Source organism: Nomascus leucogenys, chromosome 3 (genome assembly GCF_006542625.1).
Source record: "Nomascus leucogenys isolate Asia chromosome 3, Asia_NLE_v1, whole genome shotgun sequence".
Classification (NCBI taxonomy): Eukaryota; Metazoa; Chordata; class Mammalia; order Primates; family Hylobatidae; genus Nomascus; species Nomascus leucogenys.
The window spans coordinates 98,664,122-98,672,697 of record NC_044383.1 but is presented as its reverse complement, the minus strand read 5'-3'; positions in this window follow the sequence as shown (position 1 = coordinate 98,672,697).

The following is an 8,576-nucleotide window of genomic DNA, read 5'->3' as shown; positions in this document are numbered from 1 at the left end:
AGGCAATACCGTCCCCTGGCAGAGGAGCCAGCCTGTGGCTTGGTAGACTCCACACAGTGTGCATCAGTTGGGAAACACCCGTATCAAGCATTGCCTTCTTTCCTGGCCTATCCTTCCATTGGCTGATTCCATTCAAGCTAAAATTCATCTCAGTTTCAAGGAAATAGTAGTTTTACAAAATTAGATGTCCGAATTACACCTGGATTAACTCAGGGATGGACGTTGCATTCGTGGACAGCGACAGTTCATAAACGTTATTCTTTGTTCCCGCTTGAGGCCTACATTATTACTGCAGCAATCTCCCAGCTGGACCAGCCTCCGGTCTCTCTCCACTGCAGTGCAACCTCCATATGGTTATCCAATGAACCCTTCTTAACTATCTGGGGATCTTCTCTCTTTCTTCTAGCAGCAAACTATAAAATAATCAGGCCATACCTACCTATTCTATATTACCTCCTGTTATTCACCCAAACCAGCTTTGTGCAGCACTCAGCCATCTATCAGCTTGCCTTTGCCTAAACATGAATGTGTATTCCCATTCCTACACCTGAGCCTGTGCTGTTCCATTTGCCAGAAATTCCTTTCCTCGTGCACCTTCCCCACCCATCTTCCCACATCTAATTCCTATACATAGACATCCTGCTCAATTTTTTTTTTGTTTTAACAGGGTCTCCTCTGTCTCCCAGGCTGGAGTACAGTGGTATGATCTCGGCTTACTGTAGTCTTGACCTCCTGGTCTCAAGCAATTCTCCCACCTCAGCCTCTTGAGTAGCTGGAACCACAGGCTAATTAAAAATTAGCCACCACATCTGGGTAACTTTTGTATTTTTTGTAGAGACAGAGTTTCACTATGTTGCCCAGGCTAGTCTTCAACTCCTGAACTCAAGCAATCTGCCTGCCTCGGCCTCCCAAAGTGTTGAGATTACAGGCATGAGCCACTTACGGCACCTGGCCCCAGTTCAAATCTTTAATCCCTTCTCTTCTCATGGAGTTCAAAGGGATCCCTTCCTGCTATCTCTCCCAAAGGCAATGGACTTTTGCCCATCTTGAGCACTAGGTGATTTGAATTGTAGGTAATGGAGTTCATGGTACCAATCTTTCTGACTAGACTATAAGGATGTCCTATAGTTTTATCTACAGTTCCTTGCACATAATAGATCCCAGAAAAAAAAGTATGCCTTACATATTATGGATATATAATGTTTAAAATAAGTATGGATATATAATGTTTAAAAGTAAGTATCTTTAAGTAAGGAATACAATAAGGAATTCTTAGTGAGAATATGATCTGAGTTGGATTTCAAAAAGCCTTTTTTTTTTTTTGAGATGGAGTCTCGTTCTGTCACTCAGGCTGGAGTGCAATGGCACAGTCTCAGCTCACTGCAGCCTCTGCCTCCTGGGTTCAAGTCATTCTCCTGCCTCAGCCTCCCGAGTAGCTGGGACTACAGGCGCATACCACCATACCTGGCTAATTTGTTTGTATTTTTAGCAGAGACGGGGTTTCGCTATGTTGGCCAGGCTGGTCTCAAACTCCTGACCTCATGATCCCCCCACCTTGGCCTCCCAAAGTGCTGGGATTACAGGCGTGAGCCACTGCACACGGCCTCAAAAAAGTCTTGTTCAAAACCAAACTTTTTGTGTTTCCATTACCCTGACCTGCTCTTCCCATAGTCCTTCACATTCTCTTAATGGCAAATTCGTCATTCCAGCCTGCTCAGGACAAAACATGTACATCAGCCTGGATTTCTTTCTTACTCTCATTCCCCATATCCAGCAAATCCCATTGATTTCACATTCACAATAAATCAAGAATTTAACTACTTTTCATACATAATGCCAACATCCTAACCCAAGTCATCATCATGGCTCAACTGTATTATTGCAATAGCCTTTAAATAGCCTCCCTGCCTCTTTCCTTACCTCTTTCCCTACAATCTACTCCCCACATCACAGACAGAATAAGTCAGATCATGTCACTTCTCTGCACAAGACTCTCCAAATTCTTCCCCACTCACTCAGGGAAGAAGCCAAAGTCTTTGTACATAATGATCCCAAAGGTCCTACATAATCATCCTCCCCACAGCCCCTACATTTCTGACTTTATCTCCAGCTATGCTTTACTTCCATCACTTCATTCCAGTCTCTTCCTCAATGAGAGAAACACCTTCTTCCTTTCTATTACTCAGTTCCTGTTTCTTCTCTCTGCCCTGCTCTTCTACATTAATAGCTGCCTGGCTTGCCCCCTCATATCCCAGATTCTGCTCAGATATTGTCTTGTCAGTGAGGCCTCCCTGATGACCCAATTTTTTTTTTTTTTAGACCAGATCTTGCTCTGTCACCCAGGCTGTAGTTCAGTGGTGCCATCTCAGCTTACTGCAACCTCCACCTCCCAGGTTCAAGAGATTCTTGGGTCTCAGCCTCCTGAGTAGCTGGGATTATAGGTGTGTGCCACCATGCCTGGCTAATTTTTGTATTTTTAGTAGAGACCAGGTTTCACCATGTTGGCCAAGCTGGTCTTGAACTCCTGACCTCAAGTGATCCAGCCACCTCGGCCTCCCAAAGTGCTGGGAACACAGGTGTGAGCCGCTGCACCTGGCCCTGATGACCCAATTTAAAATACTTTCATCTCACTTTTCTCAGCTTACATGCTCTACCACCCCCACCCCTGCTCTGCTCTATTTTTCTCCAAAGTATTTACCATGTGACCTACTATACATTTCTCTTGTCTGTTCGTTTATTCTTTAGCTGTCTTCTACCTTACTTCAGTTAGATGTAAACTCCATGAAGGCAGGAATTTTTGTCTGATTTCTTCTTTGCTATGGAGCCTAGAAAAATGCAGCTTGCAAAGTAGATATTTGAAAAATATTTGTTGAATGAATGGATGGTGAATGGATGGTGAATGGACGTTGAATGAATGGATGGTGAATTTAACAACTTATTTCGATTATTAAATACTCAAGGAATAAGGGATGTGGTGGACTGTGATGTAGGAATCTTTCTCCTAAAAGTCTGAGTCTATGCTTGGCATTTAAAGCCTGATCAGTCTCACTTGTAGGAGGAGAAGGAACTATATATCAATTTCAAATCGTAAGGCACTGTGAAAATTTGAAGCACTATTATGATTATGCCCTCCCTATTTCCAAAGTTTCTTCTGAAGTCAGTTGATATCCTAAAGTGAGCATGTCCAGCATGCATTTTCCATTATAGAGCTTTTGAGTTAAAATCTCACAGACTAGGCCGGGCGCGGTGGCTCACGCTTGTAATCCCAGCACTTTGGGAGGCCGAGGTGGGCGGATCACGAGGTCAGGAGATCGAGACCACAGTGAAACCCCGTCTCTACTAAAAATACAAAAAATTAGCCGGGCGTGGTGGCGGGCGCCTGTAGTCCCAGCTACTTGGAGAGGCTGAGGCAGGAGAATGGCGTGAACCTGGGTGGCGGAGCTTGCAGTGAGCCGAGACTGCGCCACTGCACTCCAGCCTGGGCGACAGAGCGAGACTCCGTCTCAAAAAAAAAAAAAAAAAAAAAAATCTCACAGACTAGTTTCTGCAGCTGCTCACACAGAGCAGGTTAGAACAGATTTTAACACTTCATTCTGTGTATCTTCCCACCATGCTGACAGCAATCTTGATCTTAATGGACAGTTCCTTTGTGGTACTGGGAGTCTGGGTAGATGTAGAGACACAAAAGTCAGTTTCTTAGGCCTCCTTTTTTGAAAGTTGTTCCATTCTTCTTAATTATATCATTTTATTAACAAGTCCCAGGAGCTCTTATGTTATATTGATCTCATCAACTGAGCTAATTGATGTTGACACCTGCTGTTCTCTATTGAATACATTACCGGGAGCATCTATCACTTCCTTTAGTGCTGATGAAGTAATTATCCTATTAGACCTAAAGGAATGGCCACAGCAGAGGCTGGTCAATAATCCTTGTTAGGACCATGCTCTTATCTGTTTGTTTCACTCTCCATCAGGCCAACCCACTCATTGCTACTATCATCCCCAAATGCTTCCTGAGTCCCCAGTTCATGAGTACAGTCCCTGCCCTTGGGGTTAACAGAGCTTGCATGAGAAGCAAGGGCTTTCCCAGCCTCCTAACTGGTCTCTTAGCACTGTCCTCAATTCCAGGCTCCATCCACACCAGAAGGTCTTCCCAAAATTCAAATCTGAACCCTGCAAGCTATTCATGGTAACATACTGGAGTTACATTGACATGGAGAAAAAGTTGAAATATATTATGTACAGTTGGATTCATTTTCGTAAAAAAAAATAGATGGAATAGACAAAATGAATACGTGCAAAACATGTATATATAATAAAATATATAAAATATAAAAATAGATGGGATACATTAATATAGATGTCGCAAAAGTCTGAAGGTATTTACACCAAAGCATTTTCAGTGTTGTAAGTTATTGCCCCAGAATAGTATGATTTCTGGTAACTATTATTTCCACCTTTTGTGATATATGTAATTTCTTTTCCTTTTTTCTTTTTCTTTTTGTTTTTCTTTTTTTTTTTTTTTTTTTTTTTTGAGATAGAGTCTGGCTCTGTTGCTCAGGCTGGAGTGCAGTGGCGTGATCTTGGCTCACTGCAGCCTCCACATCCCAGGTTCAAGCAATTCTGCCTCAGCCTCGCTGAGTAGCTGGGACTACAGGTGCATGCCACCAGGCCTAGCTAATTTTTGTATAAAATTTTAAATATACCAGATAAAGTAATTATAGTAAAATTAAAAATTACATATATTAGAAAATTAGCTGGGCATGGTGGCATGTGCCCGTAATCCCAGCTACTTGGGAGGCTGAGGCAGGAGAATCACTAAAACCTAGGAGGCAGAGGCTACAGTGAGCTGATATTGCGCCAGGCAACAGAACAAGACTGTGTCTCAAAATAAAAAAAATAAAATAAAAAGTTAATGCAAATATGATCATGCATTCCTATGCTTAAATTTATTCACCTAAAAAACAGTGAAGACAATTTTATGGTAAGATCAGTCAGAGATGCAAGCACCAGCTCTCCCCCACCCTGTACCCTAACTGGTACCCAGTAGTGGGAATGAAACATTTAAGAGAGACAGTGTCTCTTTTTCTGCTGATTCTCCTCTCAGATGGAGATTCTCTTTTATGAATGACTCTGGTGGAAGTTCAGGCTGTTTGAGGTGCAACAGCACAGCAAGGGTGCTAGGAGAGGGATGGAAGCCTTTTTCTTTCTCCCATCAGTTTTATTGGGTTTTTGTTCAAGGTATAAATACTAGGACTAACAGCTCCCAGTGTTCAGATTTGCAATGGGGAAGGATCCTCTGTTACTTACTGGGCCTGGATTGGTGGGCAGTGCTGAGAGAGCAGTAAGAGGCTGGGGAAGTTCTTTCTTTTCCTGCAAGCTCTGTGGGCCTGACAGCAGGGACAGTACCCTGTGAACGGGGTGGGGGGTGCTGAGAGCATCTAGAAACCACATGGCTTTCTCATCCTCCCATGGCATCATGTTCCCTGATGTGTCTGTTCCTCTGGTTTATTTTATTTTAGTTTTTCAAGACAAGGTCTCACTCTGTCACCCAGGCTGTAGTACAGTGGTGCGATCTCACAGCAGCCTTGACTTCCCAGGTTCAGGTGATCCTCCCACCTCAGTCTCTCATGTAGCTGGGACTACAGGCACATAGCACCACGCCTGGCTAATATTTGGGGTTTTTGTTTTTTGTTTTTTTGTTTTTGTAGATATGGGGTTTCACCATGTTGCCCAGGCTGATCTCAAACTTCTGGGCTCAGGTGTTCCACCCGCCTGAGCCTCCCAAAATACTGGAATTACAGGCATGAGCCACCACGCCCAGACTTGTCTGTCCTTCTGCATCTGCACTTCACTCCTGGAGCACCATCCTTCCCCTTCTCCCATCAGTTCAGACTCAGCCCAGTTGCCCTCTTCTTCTCCAGCCTCCCTGACTTCCCCTGGGTAAAAGGCTTGTTTGATATATTTTATCAGAAGCCTTTCTGCACTTCCTCTTTGAAGTGCATCTGGGTAAAAGGCTTGTTCAATATATTTTATCAGAAACATTTCTGCACTTTCTCTTTGAACTCCTGTTAATAATTGCATTCCTTACAGAGTCCCACCAAACTCTTAAAAAACTCCTTGACAGTCAGCTGGGCATGGTGGCTCACACCTGTAATCCCAGCACTTTGGGAGGCCAAGGCAGGAGGATCACCTTAGGTTAGGAGTTCGAGCCTAGCCTCTGGTCAACATGGTGAAATACTGTTTCTACTAAAAAATGCAAAATTTAGCCGGGTGTGGTGGCATGCGCCTGTAATCCCAGCTACTTGGGAAACTGAGGCAGGAGACTCTCTTGAGCCTGGGAGGTGGAGGTTGTAGTGAGCCTAAATTGTGCCACTGCACTCCAGCCTGGGCAAGAGTGAGACTCTGTCTCAAAACAAATAAATAAATAAAAATTTAAAAAATAACCCTTGACAGAATAATGTTTTTAGCGTTTTATCCTCAGCATCTAAACCTGGTGTACTGAGCTATTTAATAAATGATGATTAAATAAATAATATATGAATAGATGGATGGATGGATGAAAGAATGAATGATGAAGAATGCTGGTAGCATATACTAAAAGCCAAATGACTCTATGACTGCAGAGGAAGCATAGATAGCACATACTATTCATGTCCTGGGTAAAAGCCTGAGAAAACTAACAGAAGAAAGAACAGGTTTTTTGTGTATGTTTTTTTTTTTTTTGAAATGGAGTCTCACTCTTGTTGCCCAGGCTGGAGCTCAATGGCTTAATCTCGGCTCACTGCAACCTCCACCTCTTGGGTTCCAGTGATTCTCCTGCCTCAGCCTCCCGAGTAGCTGGGATTACAGGCATGCACCACCTCGCCTGGCTAATTTCGTATTTTCAGTAGAGGTGGGGTTTCTCCATGTTTGTCAGGCTGGTCTCGAACTCCCGACCTCATGTGATCTGCCTGCCTAGATCTCCCAGAGTGCTGAGATTACAGGTGTGAGCCACCGTGCCCGGCCAGGAAGAACAACTTTTAAACCCTATTCACCTCCTAGCACTCTCGCTGCTGCTCCTCCTCACAGAGCCTGAACATCCACCAGAGTCGTTCATAGAAGGGAATCTTGGTCTGAGAGGACAGCAGGATCAGCAGAAAAAAAGAGACGCCATCTTACACTTTCTGGTCCTGCTACTTGAGTGCCAGTTAGAGACCTCATGGTGGGTATAGCTCAGTTCATACTTGCTTCTCTGACTGATCTCATCACAAAATTATTGTCACTAGTACACAGTCCCCACAACAATCCTCTGTCTAGTTATGTCAAGATTAGCACCTACAAATTCAAAATAGCATCTGACGTGACTTTCTATTTACAGAAGGGCACATGGGATGTGTTAATAACACCCTCCTTAGGGCTTTGGATGCTGAGGACAGGCCTAACAGCCAAGCTCTGAAAGGGTAGGCAGCCCTGATATTTGTCTGCTGATTACCGCACTAGTGCCCTCAAAAGGGAATTCCAGAAGCTTCTTTTGATAAAACCTCAAAACCATCAGATCTGCCGCTGCCAGAACCAAAAATAGCTTGGCCTAGTTGGGAAAGTATTGGTCTGGGAGTTGGATGGTGTGGGGGCCCTCGTTTTGCACTAAGGCTTAGTGTCCTTGGAGGCACTGTGAGCGTCTCTGAATGTCCGTACTGTTTCCTATGCATTGTGGATGATGGAGCAGCACCCCTTCCATCACAGGGTAGATAGGTGTCCCAAAAACGATGACAGCCATGAAAGGACTGGGTGAACACCAAGCCCCAATCTCAGGAGGGAGAGAAAGGGAGAGCCATGATAAGAAAGCAGCCGCACTAGAAATGCTTCCCAGTTGTCCTTGTGGCAGGGATAAAATCCTCCTACACTCAGGCGTTTGGTGGTCGGGGAGTGGCCCTTTGGTGAGGAGGTAACTCACCAAAGGTTTCTGCTGCCTTCTAACTTGAAGCAGTTAGAAGAGTGAGCTGTGCTTGCTCCTCGTCTGCTTGACCTATGACTCTGTGGCCCATGACTGCCTCATTCATGGTTAATGCAAGGAAGGGCCCAGTAGCAGTCAGAAATGTGAATGGCTATTCTCAAACATGGGAGGTTACCTACACCAGGATAAATAAAATGGTTGCCTTTCCTATTTTAGAATAGTTATTTTGTTCTTCTTTAAGATTTGAAAATATAGTAAGGCAGGTCCCAGGATAACATTGTTTCTTTCAACGTTGCTTTGTCATAATATTGGTGAGAAAAAAAAAAAAATCAATTCCTGGCTGGAGCCACTGTCTGTGTGGAATTTGCACATTCTCCCACGTGGGTTTTCTCCAGGTACTCCAGTTTCCTCCCACATCTCAAAGATGTCCTCGTTCCTTGGTACGTCTGCATGGTTCCAGTCTTAGTGAGTGTGGCTGTGTGTGTGAGCATGCCCGGCAATGGGATGGCCTTCTGTCCAAGGTCCCCAGCTTGAACTCAGAGCTGCCAGGATGGGCTCCAGCCACCCAACACTCTGAGTTGGAAAAAGCAGGTTGGAAAATGATTGAATAATGAACAAAAATTATTATCAAATAAAAATT